This window comes from Phycodurus eques, unplaced genomic scaffold, assembly GCF_024500275.1.
Source record: "Phycodurus eques isolate BA_2022a unplaced genomic scaffold, UOR_Pequ_1.1 contig_250, whole genome shotgun sequence".
Taxonomy (NCBI): domain Eukaryota; kingdom Metazoa; phylum Chordata; class Actinopteri; order Syngnathiformes; family Syngnathidae; genus Phycodurus; species Phycodurus eques.
The window spans coordinates 42,098-57,542 of NW_026904247.1; the positions used below are offsets into that span (position 1 = coordinate 42,098).

At 43.4% G+C, this 15,445-nt stretch overlaps 1 pseudogene; it reads left to right on the forward strand.

Moving 5' to 3' along the window:
* The first annotated feature begins 15,195 nt into the window (after window positions 1-15,195).
* On the forward strand, window positions 15,196-15,314 carry LOC133398667 (5S ribosomal RNA; annotated as a pseudogene).
* Window positions 15,315-15,445: the final 131 nt, after the last annotated feature.

Here is a 15,445-nt window from a genome sequence, read left to right on the forward strand (position 1 = left end):
CTCAATGTTACCTGAAAAGCAACTAAAAAAAAAAAAAAACCTCTGCTTCGGAGATGGGAGCATCACACCATTCCATATCCTCTTGGGTCAAAGCCTTATTTAAAGCACCAACTGCCTCCAGAGCATTATTACGTGAGGTGCGTTGTGACGCAAATAAATCTCCGTAAAAAACGCTCCACTTCCTCCAAAATGTCCCCGACATCCGTTAGCACCTTATTTTAACTTCTCGACACTAAAGAATTAAAATAGGCCTTACTCTGTTTTGCTTTCTCGAGTCCAAAGAAATAAGCAGTGGAGCGTTCCCCTTCCACTGCGTATTGTGCCCTCGCCCTAAGGACCGCACCTCTACATTTCTTAATTTCCATTGACTCCAATTTATTCCTCAACAAGAACAGCTCAGGGTTTACTGGTCCTTGCCGATGCGCGGCAGCTGTCGTAATTTCCAGTAACCGATTTCTTACGGCCCTCTCCTCCAATTTCTCTAACCAGTTTTTCTTCTTACAGTAGCTTATAGTTATCTTTTTAACCCTCGTTTTAAAACTCTCCCACCAGTCTCTAACGTTGTCAACACATTCAAGCTCCATCTCAGCCAAGCCAAGGAGCCCGTTCACCCTGGAAACATAGCAATCATCCTTCAGAAGGGAGTTGTTTAGCACCCAAAGCCCGCCAGTCCTCCGACTTCCCCCAAGTACCAGTTCAACGGAGAGCAACGCGTGGCCACTCTGACTCGACCATGTGTACAGTGGCCTGTCCAGATTCTGTACAAGAGAGATCGATGCATGATTGCTTCAGTTCATTTTGGACAACCTGCGCCCTGGAGAAAACTGGCCGACTGAGATTTAAAGTCCTCCAGATTTCTACCATATTACTACCGGTCATCAGATCTAAAAGACAATTCCTGCTAACATCAGTCCTAAAAACATTATTTACACTGACATCCAGTCAGAACATAACAATCACTTCACGACTGTAACTGGTGCTCGTATACTATCCGTTAGTAGGACTAGCAAACCGCCTCGCTAGCTGGCATTGCCGATGCGTTCAGTGCATTGACCTGTGCTTGACACGAGGTGAAGGTAGGGCAAAAACTCCTCGTTAGTTTAGTGGACAGTATCTCTGCCTGTCACGCAGAAGACTGGGGATCGATTCCCCGACGAGGAGTTGACCCACTGTGATTTTCAGCTTTTCGTGGGGCTCTTCTTTGTGGGAAAACAAAAAAGCCCATCAGCCTCGTTTCCAAAGAGGGACCTTACGCGTGTTTGGCGAATGTAACAACCACTACACGACTGAAATGGTTGCTTTCGTGCCATATGTTAGCAGGACCAGCCTCGCTTTCTGGCATAGCCGATGCGTTCAGGTTCATTGACATGTGCTTGACACTTGGTGCGGGTAGGGCAAGAGAATCCTCATTAGTATAGGGGACAGTATCTCCGAATGTCACGTGGAAGACCGGGTTTAGATTCCTCGACTGGGAGTTTAGTTCTTGTGGTCTTTAGTTTTGGTGGGGCTCTTCTTTGTGCGATTTTGTTTTTTTTCAGTAAGAAATTAATTGTGGAAAGGGTCACTAACCGTGGGGCTCAGCCAATGAGTTGACAAGTCTTAATTGCACAATATTTCTCACGAAGAGTAAGACGTTAAATGATAGCTGTTCCACAACATCCTATGACCAGACATGATAACAGAGAACAAGATCCAGATAGCAGAGGATGGTTTCGATCCATTGACCTCTGGGTTATTGGCCCAGCACACTTCCGCTGCGCCACTCTGCTCTCTCATCATTGTAGTTGGTATGTACTCTTTTACCGTCTCACAAATATCAGGCAGCCGCCAGCAACAGGGCTGTTCGGGTTGTCTCATGGCTGGATCAGGCTACAAGACACATTTGGTCTTTCCCGATGACACTATGTCAAACTACTGCCATCAAACCTTGCCGTTTCTGGGGCAGACAGTGGCAACACGACTCGACATTTATTCCGATAGCACCCTATCCCGTCTTTTACCATCACTGGGCTTTTTCTTGTCAAATCAAACACTGTCCGAGAGGTGGAAGCAGAAAACGTGTCACCGGTCAACGCGACAGGACACACTCGTTACGATGGTGACGACAACAACAATGCGCCGTGTCAATGTCTTGTTTCTGTGTGTGCCTGTGCGTGTGAGTGACTGTGAGGGAACAAAATGAGGAAAGATCTGTTCGTCACTGGTGCTCAGGAGAGAATGTTCATTGAAGGATTGCTTGAGGTATGTTCACGTACTTTTCATACGATACGGCTCGCAAGCAGGCAACAAAATGTTATGTACCCTAGCAAGCGCAAGCACATACGGTTGTAGGTAAACATGCCGGCGTTCCGTCGAATCATGCCCTAAAGCTTCGGTAAACATTGGTTTGTGCGTGAGAATAAATGTCAACCACGGCGCACATGTATTTTGTCAACGGCAAGCCAGGGAGGTGATGCGCCGGTCACAGTACGCAATCCTTCTGGTCGCTGTCAAGTTGTGCTGCCGGAGAGTTGTTGTTGACATGTCACACTACACGGAAGATATATAAAAAAAAAATGGGTACTATGGGTACTTACACAGTGATTTTAAATTGACAGAACAGTGAATAAATGATGATTTTTTTTTTCCAGTCAGAAGTGAATTGGGGAAAGGGTCACTACCTGTGGGCCTCAGCGAAAGAGTTGACAAGTCTTAATTGCACAATATTTCTCACTAAGAGTAAGACGTTAAATGTCTTGTTTCTGTGTGTGCGGACGAAGCCCAGTGATGGAAAACACAACATCCTATGAGCAGTCATACGATAACAGAAAAAAAAACCCAGATAGCAGAGGATGGTTTCGATCCATCGACCTCTGGGTTATGGGCCCAGCACGCTTCCGCTGCGCCACTCTGCTCTCTAATCACTGGAGATGGTATGTACTCTTTTACAGTCTGACAAATATCAGGCAGCCGCCAGCAACAGGGCTGTTCTGGTTGTCTCATGGCTGGATCAGGTGACAAGACACATTTGGTCTTTCCCGATTCATGATGGCGCCTACCAGTGTGGTCGCCTCGGTTACGCGCTCTAGTATTGTTTTTGTTTTTGTGTTTTTCGTTCGTCTTTGGAGACATTACATGACTCACTTATACAAGGGGAGACTTGCTAACCATCAAGGAGGCGACTCCGGACTTTCTTTCATCAACTTTCGCAAATCCGCTCAGTTTTTTCACCCAAGTTACTCACCGGAGCGGCGTCCACGGTCTTCGGCGCATGGAGGCGGAGGCGACGCCACAGAGGGAAGCGAGTCGGCATCCAGGTGAAACTCCGCATGAGAGGATACAGATTGCCGTTCCCGTCGATCCAGCTTGCGAATGTACATTCCCTACGCAACAAAATGGACGAGCTTCATCTCCTGATAAAGACCAGTAAAATCCCACCAATGCCACTTCCTTTTCAATATCGTTAATTTCCTAGCATTTTGTCATTGGCTCCGACGAGGCGTTTGGGACAATACGTATTTTTGGCCACAAAAAAGATGAGCTATTTGCCGTTCTGTTTGGACTTTGCTTCTTGCCATAAAATATTAGCTCCCCTGAAAGTGTTTGCCTTAAGGTCATTACCTTTGTCTTTCACACTGAACTGTCGTGCCACCTTTATAGGGACTGACACAGTGATTTTAAATTGACAGAACTGAATTCAGGAATTTTTTTTGTCAGTACGAAGTGAATTGAGGAAAGGGTCACGACCTGTGGGCCTCAGCCAAAGAGTTGACAAGTATTAATTGCACAATATTTCTCACAAAGAGGAAGACGTTGAAGGATAGCAGTTCCACAACATGCTATGAGCAGACATACAATAACAGAGAACAAGCTCCAGACAGCAGAGGATGGTTTCGATCCATCAACCTCTGAGTTATGGACCCAGCACGCTTCCGCTGCGCCACTCTGCTCTCTCGTCATTGTAGTTGGTATGTGCAGCAGGGCTGTTCGGGTTGTCTCATGGCTGGATAAGGGTACAAGACACATTTGGTCTTTCCCGATGACACGATGTCAGACTACTGCCATCAAACGTTGCTGTTTCTGGAGCAGACAGTGGCAACACTACTCGACATTTATTCCGATAGCACCCAATCCCGTCTTTTACCAATCACTGTGCTTTCTCTTGTCAAATCAAACACTGTCCTGAGAGGTGGAAGCAGAAAACATGTTACCGGTCAACGCAACGGGACACACTCGTTACGATGGTGACGACAACAACAATGTACCACGCCAATGTCTTGTTTCTGTGTGTGCGTGTGAGTGACTGTGGGGGGACAAAATGAGGAAAACCGTGTTCGTCACTGGTGCTTGGGAGAGAATATTCATTGAAGGATTGCTTGAGGTATGTTCACGTACTTTTCATACAATACGGCTCGTAAGCTGGCAACAAAGCGTTATGTACCCTAGCAAGGGCAAGCACATACGGTTGTACGGTAAACATGCCAGCGATTCCGTCGAATCATGCCCTAAAGCTTCGGTAAACATTGGTTTGTGCGTGAGAATAAATAGTCAACCACAGCGCACAATGTATTTTGTCAACGGCAAGCCAGGGAGGTGATGCGCCGGTCACAGTACGCAATCCTTCTGGTCGCTGTCAAGTTGTGCTGCCGGAGAGTTGTTGTTGACATGTCACACTACACGGAAGATATAAAAAAAAAATGGGTACTATGGGTACTTACACAGTGATTTTAAATTGACAGAACAGTGAATAAATGATGATTTTTTTTTTTCCAGTCAGAAGTGAATTGGGGAAAGGGTCACTACCTGACAAGTCTTAATTGCACAATATTTCTCACTCAGAGTAAGACGTTAAATGTCTTGTTTCTGTGTGTGCGGACGAAGCCCAGTGATGGAAAACACAACATCCTATGAGCAGTCATACGATAACAGAAAAAAAAACCCAGATAGCAGAGGATGGTTTCGATCCATCGACCTCTGGGTTATGGGCCCAGCACGCTTCCGCTGCGCCACTCTGCTCTCTAATCACTGGAGATGGTATGTACTCTTTTACAGTCTGACAAATATCAGGCAGCCGCCAGCAACAGGGCTGTTCTGGTTGTCTCATGGCTGGATCAGGTGACAAGACACATTTGGTCTTTCCCGATTCATGATGGCGCCTACCAGTGTGGTCGCCTCGGTTACGCGCTCTAGTATTGTTTTTGTTTTTGTGTTTTTCGTTCGTCTTTGGAGACATTACATGACTCACTTATACAAGGGGAGACTTGCTAACCATCAAGGAGGCGACTCCGGACTTTCTTTCATCAACTTTCGCAAATCCGCTCAGTTTTTTCCCCGAGTTACTCACCGGAGCGGCGTCCACGGTCTTCGGCGCATGGAGGCGGAGGCGACGCCACAGAGGGAAGCGAGTCGGCATCCAGGTGAAACTCCGCATGAGAGGATACAGATTGGCGTTCCCGTCGATCCAGCTTGCGAATGTACATTCCCTACGCAACAAAATGGACGAGCTTCATCTCCTGATAAAGACCAGTAAAATCCCACCACTGCCACTTCCTTTTCAATATCGTTAATTTCCTACCATTTTGTCATTGGCTCCGACAAGGCGTTTGGGACAATACGTATTTTTGGCCACAAAAAAGATGAGCTATTTGCCGTTCTGTTTGGACTTTGCTTCTTGCCATAAAATATTAGCTCCCCTGAAAGTGTTTGCCTTAAGGTCATTACCTTTGTCTTTCACACTGAACTGTCGTGCCACCTTTATAGGGACTGACACAGTGATTTTAAATTGACAGAACTGAATTAAGGAATTTTTTTTGTCAGTACGAAGTGAATTGAGGAAAGGGTCACGACCTGTGGGCCTCAGCCAAAGAGTTGACAAGTATTAATTGCACAATATTTCTCACAAAGAGGAAGACGTTAAAGGATAGCAGTTCCACAACATGCTATGAGCAGACATACAATAACAGAGAACAAGCTCCAGACAGCAGAGGATGGTTTCGATCCATCAACCTCTGAGTTATGGACCCAGCACGCTTCCGCTGCGCCACTCTGCTCTCTCGTCATTGTAGTTGGTATGTGCAGCAGGGCTGTTCGGGTTGTCTCATGGCTGGATAAGGGTACAAGACACATTTGGTCTTTCCCGATGACACGATGTCAGACTACTGCCATCAAACGTTGCTGTTTCTGGAGCAGACAGTGGCAACACTACTCGACATTTATTCCGATAGCACCCAATCCCGTCTTTTACCATCACTGTGCTTTCTCTTGTCAAATCAAACACTGTCCGAGAGGTGGAAGCAGAAAACATGTTACCGGTCAACGCAACGGGACACACTCGTTACGATGGTGACGACAACAACAATGTACCACGCCAATGTCTTGTTTCTGTGTGTGCGTGTGAGTGACTGTGGGGGGACAAAATGAGGAAAACCGTGTTCGTCACTGGTGCTTGGGAGAGAATATTCATTGAAGGATTGCTTGAGGTATGTTCACGTACTTTTCATACAATACGGCTCGTAAGCTGGCAACAAAGCGTTATGTACCCTAGCAAGGGCAAGCACATACGGTTGTACGTAAACATGCCAGCGATCCGTCGAATCATGCCCTAAAGCTTTGGTAAACATTTGTTTGTGCGTGAGAATAAATATTAACCACAGCGCACAAGTATTTTGTCAACGGCAAGCCAGGGAGGTGATGCGCCGGTCACAGTACGCAATCCTTCTGGTCTCTGTCAAGTTGTGCTGCCGGAGAGTTGTCGTTGACATGTCACACTTCACGGAAGATATAAAAAAAAATAATCCAATTTGCCAGTTCATTTTGGCGTTTTGGCCAAATCATTGGTCGTGGCTTATGTCACTACAAGTTTTGTCAGATCCGACATATGTCGGGACCGATCTGGGAAATCGGCTGCGATAGCTAATCAGGCCAATATTGGGGCTAAAATCCTTTTGTTTGATCTTGGCATAAGACGATTATTCTCTCAGCCAATGAATTGAAGTTGTTGGCTGAAATGATACAAGATACTTGAATCATTTAAACCAACAACTACCATTGTTGTGGTTAAGAAGGAGCTAAGCCGAAAGGCGAAGCTCTCTATTTACCAGTCGATCTACGTTCCTTCCCTCACCTTTGGTAACGAGCTGTGGGTCGTGACCGAAAGAACAAGATCCCGGATACAAGCGGCCGAAATGAGTTTTCCTTACATTTGCCAATAAAATTGCCCTTACGAAGATGGGCTTTTCAGGTATTGTGGCTGAGCAGTCCAAGGTGCTGTATTAAGGCTCCAGTTGTTCAGGAGGAGTGGGTTCAAATTCCACCACTGCCAGTTCCTTGTCAATATAGTTAATGTCCTTCCATTTTCTCATTGGCTCCGACAAGGCTTTGGGATAATTGATATTTTTGGCCACATAATCTCTTTGCCGTTCTGTTTGGACTGTTTGCTTTTCGCCGTAAAATATTATTTCCCCTGAAAGTGTTTGCCTTCATGTCATTACCTTTGTCTTTCACGCTGAACTGTCGTGCCACCTTTATGGGTACTTACACAGTGATTTTAAATTGACAGAACAGTGAATAAATGACGATTTGGTTTTTTTCAGTAAGAAATGTATTGAGCAAAGGGTCACGACCCGTTGGCCTCAGCCAATGAGTTGACAAACCTTAATTGCACAATATTTCTCACGAAGAGTAAGACGTTAAAATGATAGCAGTTCCACAACATCCTATGAGCAGACATACTGTTAGAATAAAAGTATATAAGTTATCTCATGTTTACTCTAATCCTATTTCAAAGCATGCATTTAGCAGTATTATGTTGATGGAGTATAATGTTGATTGTATCATGTAAATTGAAGTTGTCTGTGAGTCTGTTTACACGTTGCTGCTCTGTGCTCCCCCAACTTTATAGCAGCAACAGCTGTGTAACTGGGAACCGCCCTAAGAAAATAAAGAGAGAGGGATCGGCAGAGTGTGTTCAGAGCGGTTGGAGATTGTAACTGCGAACAACTCTAACCGTTCTCCTCGCGAGTTTATAAACCATCTCTTGTCTTCCTTCCTTGTTTATTAAATGTTCTCGGTTGTTTGAACCTGACATTAACTTGGTCCTCCGAGCCGGATGCCAAAATACCTGAGGATTCCAGGGGGTGTGGTGGACTCCAGAAAGACCGTGGCCACGGCAGGCTCTGTAGAGTGAGATCCTTTTCCAGGACTGGACCTCGACCCACCAGCTCTGATGTGACGGTTGATGGCATTCCGATGGAGGGAAGACAACAGTGGTGAGTTAAACTTCCTTAAAGGGGGAACTGAATGACTGGATGTCATTGTGCGTTAATGACTGGAGGTCTGCGCGTTAGAAAACCCTGTGAATACTCATAAATGGCAGGTAAATGAGGGACGGCGGAGTCCGATAAATTCCGTAGAAAAAGGACGACGGAGTCCTGTGTACACTGAAATTCCGTGAAAATCACTGTAATAAAGTGCTTGTGTGAATGAGAAGTGAATGGAGATAAAATACCACGAGGTATTTATCTCATATAAAACAGTGGTATTGTAAACAGCAGACTGGTGTGGATGCAAAGGCAAGAATTCTCCACCTGAAAAGGTTGAAGTGAGAATTACCACAACAGAAAATTTGAGTTGCTGTCCTACTGATAAGAAACCAGTTTTTAGAACATCCTTGGTGTTGACAAACTGGACAAAATTCTCTAAAATGGGGAAAGGAAGTCGTAAAATAAAACCCAGGAATACACTGTAGTGTTAAGATTGGAAGTTCATTAAAAATAAAAAATCCTGATAAAACTCAATATTTAGACACATGGATAACTGAACACGGCTTAAATGGTTAGTTAAATTCACAAAAAAATAGCCGTGTTGCAGGAATCAATCATCCATCCATCCATCCATCCATCCATTTTCTGAGCTGCTTCTCCTCACTCGGGTCGCGGGCGAGTTGGAGCCTATCCCAGCTATCATCGGGCAGGAGGCGGGGTACACCTTGAACTGGTTGCCAGCCAATCGCAGGGCACATACAAACAAACAACCATTCGCACTCACATTCACGCCTACGGGCAATTTAGAGTCTCCAATTCAGGCATGTTTTTTGGGATGTGGGAGGAAACCGGACTGCCCGGAGTAAACCCACGCAGGCACGGGGAGAACATGCAAACTCCACACAGGAGGGGCCGGGAACTGAACCCAGGTCCTCAGAACTGGGAGACTGACGCTCTAACCAGTCGTCCACCGTGCCGCCGGAATCAATCATAAAAAGGGGAAAAAAAAAAAAAAAAAAAAAAAAGAAAAACCTTAAAAAAATGAATTTTTTTTTTTGAGGAAACAGAACACTGGATGAGAATTTGAGAGGGAGACAGAGAACGGAAAGAGAATGTAGACATTAAACAGGGTCAGTGTCGAGGAGAAGAGAGAGTTGTTGAAGTAAGTGAAAACGGGGGAGGTGCAACTGCCCCCCTTTTATCCAAAATTACCACCGCCTCCACATTAGAAGGACTGACACCACATAAAGCAGACATAAACCAGTTTGTTGAGGAACTGGAAAATTTAAGGCGATCATCTAACTTAAATGGTGCAGAAATCCAACAAGTGTGGATGGCAGCCATGGGTCCAGATTGGCATAATATTAGTGTGTGGGGTTACCTTTTCAACCAATACAGAAATAAGTGCCTCAACAACAGAAAGAAAGGCACTATTTTGGACAATTCAGGCACAAGAAGGGATACACCTACATTCTCAGCAAAAATGAGACTTAATGCTAACTGAGGATGAGGAAGATTTGTTGAAGGAAGTGTCAGAGACGTTATGGTCTCAAGGACCTACAGATGTTGGGTTAATAAAAGGATATTTCAACCAGAATGACCCCTAAGTGTTTAAAATCAGCAATGGGGTGTTGGATGTCAACGCTATCTGTTATTTGGATTTTTCTGTTAGTATGGTATTTGTGGGAACCACCCAAGGTTAAACGAACGGACCATAAAGTAACCACTCAACCCTTACTCTTACACAGGGTTAGACATAGTTGCGGACAGTCAGGAACACCAATTCATGTCATTCCCTGGATAGTCTCAGGGGCATATAATAATTCAATTAGTGTAACCATAGCACCAAACACAACGACTAAATTGAGGCTCCAAATTACTAATTGAAAGGGATTTGCAAACACCAAACAGATAACTGGAAAATGTTATGAGACGTATTGGTGGTACCTTACAGGACATGTATTAGATTTGAGTTGAAATTCTCTAATTACTACCAAAGAGGGTGACTATTGCTCCATAGGACAAAGTCACGAGGCAAAGTACTTTCATAAAAAGATAACACTTGGAAAACAAGGATCAATGTTAAATATGGAAGTGACCCTCTTAGACCGCCTGACGCGGCTGTTTTCAATACATCCTGTTGGGGTTTTCTCTTGTGGGCATATTCTACAAGAACAGACCCCTATTTCCCAAAAATAATTTGCGAAAACAAAACTATGACTCTATTAGAGAACCCCCAAGTGAGTCAGTACACCAACCAAGCAAGGGTGGTAGTAAAACGAATATCACAAATTTTTTTATTTTGATTGGGAAATTCAGTCCATGACAGGAGTTTCAGGACAGAATAATAAGTGGTTGCTTATGGTAGAACAAGCTTCTAATCTGACCCACAAGGACTGTGTCGTGTGCATGGGCTCGAGACCATTATTACAGATAATACCAGCCATCATTCCACAAAATTGTGTCATTGATGTTATGAATAATACTAATCCTAGTAATACATGTATGATTTGGGACAGCCTGTTTCATGTGACTCGAGTTGATAAGCACAAACCTATGTTTTCCACAGAGGTCTGGGAGTAAACAAGGGTGTTTATTGCAGTATAGTATAAAGTGGAAATGAGATAAGGGTGTGGGACTTTATTGCAGGAAAGCTCCCACCAGGGTGCATGTGGAGGCCACGGAGAACAGATGTTGGAGAGGAGGTGGCTGCGGGGAGCCACTGTGGACATAAGATGCAAGACCGCGACTGGAGCCAGCGGCAAATGGTCATCATTCTGCAGGACAATGAGGACGTCAGTGGGTGATGGACCAATCAGACGACAGTGATTCCATACTTCCTCTTTCAAACATTGTATAAGTCGGGGGCAAGAACAGATAGCTTTGTTCAGTCTGCGCTGTCTCTGCTGAGGCTAGGATAAGCGTAGCTACTGACCCAGAGTTCTGTAAAATGTATAGACTCCTCTGTCAGGTATAAATTGGTTGACTTTTAACACGTCGTTATAATTGTAGCTCTTTCACGAAAACGAACACGCATGGAACCTCGAAAGTAAAAGGTGATTATAAAATTCAGGTTCCTACAGTATCAATCGTGATAGAAATTAACTTCAATCCACAGCCAAGAGGGGACATCTGGTGGTGGTGTGGAGATGCTAGACTATTTGATAAATTACCAAAGAATGTAATAGGTCTCTGTGCTCTGGTAACTTTGTTGTTACCGGTATCAGCACATCCCATGTCTGAACAAGAATTAACAGCTAGGTTATCCACTGTCATGCCAGAACATTGGCGACGTCAGAAAAGAGCAGCAGACTTGCAGAGCCAAAATGATCCAACATACATTGACGCCGTTGGTGTTCCCCATGATGTTTTAAGTGAGTACAAATTTGAGGATCAAATAGCTGCAGGATTTGAGTCCTCGATCTGTTGGTGGTGCACAACCAACAAAAAACGTAGACAGAATCAACTACATCCATTACAATGTGAAAAAATTGGGCAATTGTACACAGAGTGGGTTTGAAGCTGCACACGAACAGCTATCAGCCGCATCACTGATGGCATTGCAAAACAGGGTAGCTGTTGACATGTTGTTGGCTGAGAGAAGGAGTATGTGCTATGTTCAGGAGAACAATGTTGCACATTCATTCCCAACAACATAGCTACGGATGGCAGTCTCACCAAGGCCATAGACGGACTCCGAACCCTTAATGGTAAAATGAAGGAACACTCTGGTGTTGACACCTCCATGTGGAACTCCGGGATGAATGCCTTTGGAAAATACAAAGCCGTGGTGTCCTCAATTTTGGTATCAATCGCTGTTTTTACAGCACTTTTGACCTTGTGGATGTTGTTGTATTCCTTGTCTGCGTTCTCTCGTTAATAGATTGATAACAACAGCAATCTCACCCATGGAGAACCAGATGGCTCAAATGTATCCTTTACTTGGTCCTGACCCTGAAGATAATGATAGTAATGATGATAATGACGTGTATTATGAGCTGCCTGATTTATTTCTAGATACAGGTGACTATGAATTAGATTAGATTAACATTGCCTCTGAGTGTAAATGTATTCGTTTTCATAAAAATGATCCTCCAGTCGAAAATCTAATTGAAATGACTGATGTAAGGTGATGTGAGAATTTGAGTAAATATGTGATAAACAGGAGGGAAATGTCAGAATAAAAGTATATAAGTTATCTCATGTTTACTTAATCCTATTTCGAAGCTTGCATTTAGCAGTATAATGTTGCTTGAGTATAATGTTGATTGTATCATGTAAATTGAAGTTGTCTGTTTACATGTTGCTGCGATGTGCTCCCCCAACTTTATAGCAGCAACAGCTGTGTAACTGAATTTAAAAGAATTTAAAACATTTTGTTCATTTTCAAAAAGGAAAATAGTACTCTACAATACTGTATGTAATAAAACAGTCATAACATTTAACAAACAGTTAGTGCATCATAATTTAATGCTTCAATTTATTGTGCCGCTTCTTCTGGTGTGCCCGCCTTGGCCACCGGGAGACAGTATAATATAATGATGCACCGAAAAAAGTACAAATATACAAATACAAAAAATAGCATGCAAGGGAAGACATATTTGGGTGCAACTACATCCGACAGGTAGGGCTTGTCTCGTCCACTGTAACAGTCGAGGTAACTGAGCCCTTTCTCATGGCCTTCCAAAGTGAAGTTAGGAGAGGATGAGCCCAGCGGCCAAACCTGAAACAATAAAAGGACGACGAAATGAATTATTTCAATATTTTTTGATAGAACAACATGGAGCAATATACATTTTTGAGACAGCTATTACACTGGATCTAATTAGATCAGTGGTTCTCAAACTTTTACAAGTAATGTTGGCTCTCCAAGTAACACCATAATTACCAACATGGAAATTGAGTAGCTCAATAGATCCAAGTTTTCATTCAAATCTAGGCAGAGGTTTTATTCTTAAAAATTAAACTTAATATTACTGTAAGCCAATGTAATATTATGCAATTTGAACATTAACACTGCGTTTAAATACGAACAAAATACACAAAATGGGAAAATGTAAAAAATAGACTTTTTTTTTTGTCCTGTTCGGCTGTTAGGTCAAGCAGAATGGAGGATCTGTATACCTTTTGTGCCGGAACAGTTTTACTCTATCACAGTGGAGTTTTTAAAGCTGCCGCTGTTCCGCAGCTTCATCCGGGTGGCCGGCTGTCGAGGCGGATTGCCCTGGCCGCCGGCCCCACCGAAGGGCCCCGACAACCGACCACCCGAAGGAGTTCGCAAGGACCCGATGCGACTGCCCGAGGTCGGGAAGGAGTGAAGAAAGTCCCGCCTCCATAGATGCTGGAACCGCAAACAGAAGAGAAAATCCCCACTCCATGCATGTGTCCTTTCACCAAGCAAATCAGTCTAAAATGTGAGAAGGAAAAAAACAGAAAAGAAAAATAATTTAAAAAATATGTATTATAATAATACCCCGCCTTTCGCTCGAAGATAGCTGGGATAGGCTCCAGCACGCCCGCGATCCGAGTGAGGATAAGCGGAACGTAAGATGAATGAATGAATATAAAAATAATTTAAAAAAAACAAGTACATAAATGAATAAGAAAAAAATAAAGAGAATGTCAAATAGAAAAATAATAAAACAACAACAACCTCGACAACAAAGAATACATGTCAAAAGTTTACCTTTACACTTACAAGATAGTTTTGTTATTGTCAGATGGCACAATACCCAGCCAAAAGAATCAAGTGTCTAGATTTAGCATGTTGAGGAAGGGTGCAAAGCTATCGACTTGATTTTTTCGTTCTGCTGATATTTTTTCTAACGCAATATATTCTATGATGACATTTAGCCAGTGATTGATTAAAATAGCTTGTTTGTTTTTCCAGTTTAATCGAATTGTTTTCTTTGCGGTAGCTGACGCGAGTAGTAATGATTCTGAATATTTATTAGGGAGGTCGATTATGCTTAAGTCACAAAGTACGCGCAATCTTCGGGGAAAGTGGAATCCTGAAATTCAAAATATCAGAGTTTCCGTGTAACCGAAGAACAAAAGCATTGAATTGGTGTGCATTACCATATAGCATGAAAATAGGTATCTGGGGTATTTTTGGTGCACTGCGTGCATATATTAGATAGAGAGAAGCCCATTTTATGCATAGTGTAAGATACTTTACGCTGATCTGACCAGTGTAATTGTTATCGGCCAATAATTAGCATTTTATCTGATCGGGTTTCATGTCATAATTCGCCGATCCGATCAATGACGTCATCGATCGGCTCCGCACAAGACATTTAACTCCACGTCTTCGTCGCGTATGAATTCAAAAACTGAAGAATGTACACAAGGAGGAGCATGCCGTGTTCAAGAAACGCAGCGTGGGGGGAAAATACAAGCGGAAAAAAAAACCTCAACAACAAAGGAAAAGTCACACGGACGCAAACTCTGGACAGCACCTGTCCATATAGCAGTTAGAGTAAGCATGTCATTAACAGTATTTGTTAAAGTAATTTAATTACAGGCGGCATGGTGGCCGACTGGTTAGAGCGTCTACCTCACAGTTCTGAGGAACATGGTTCAATTGTGGTTATCTGCAACATTTGCACAATCAACATTGTCCCAGATTATGACACTACTCCCTTGAAGTCTGCGCCCTTTGCACAATGGTCATTGCACCGGACAATTGCAATATTAGTCATTCGAACTGCTCTAAGTGCGAGACGACTCTGCATCTTTTTGCACAATTGTCAAAAAATAAAATTAAATTAAATTTTTTTTTACCGGCATTACTAGATAACTAGCAACCCTTTATTGCTCAGTGACTGTTTTTTTGTCAATGTCTTTATGTCCCAAAAGTGTTCTCTGTCAATTGACTGTCTGTTGTCATACAGGAGCGGCTCCAATTACCGGAGACAAACTCCTTATGTTTCAGATCATTTCAGATAACTATGTGGTTTACGGCCATACTACCCTGAGACTGCCCAATCTTGTCTGATCTCAAAAGCTAAGCAGGAGTGGGCCTGGTTGGTACTTGGATGGGAGACCGCCTGGGAATACCAGGTGCTGTAAGCTTTTTCACTTTAGAATCTTGTGGAATATTTTTTTTATCGGTGGTTGACCTAAATTATAATGCAGTCAGTCATTCTCTCTCTTATGACTGAGTGACAATTCGTCAAAAACAGATATGCAAATAGTGCAGAGTG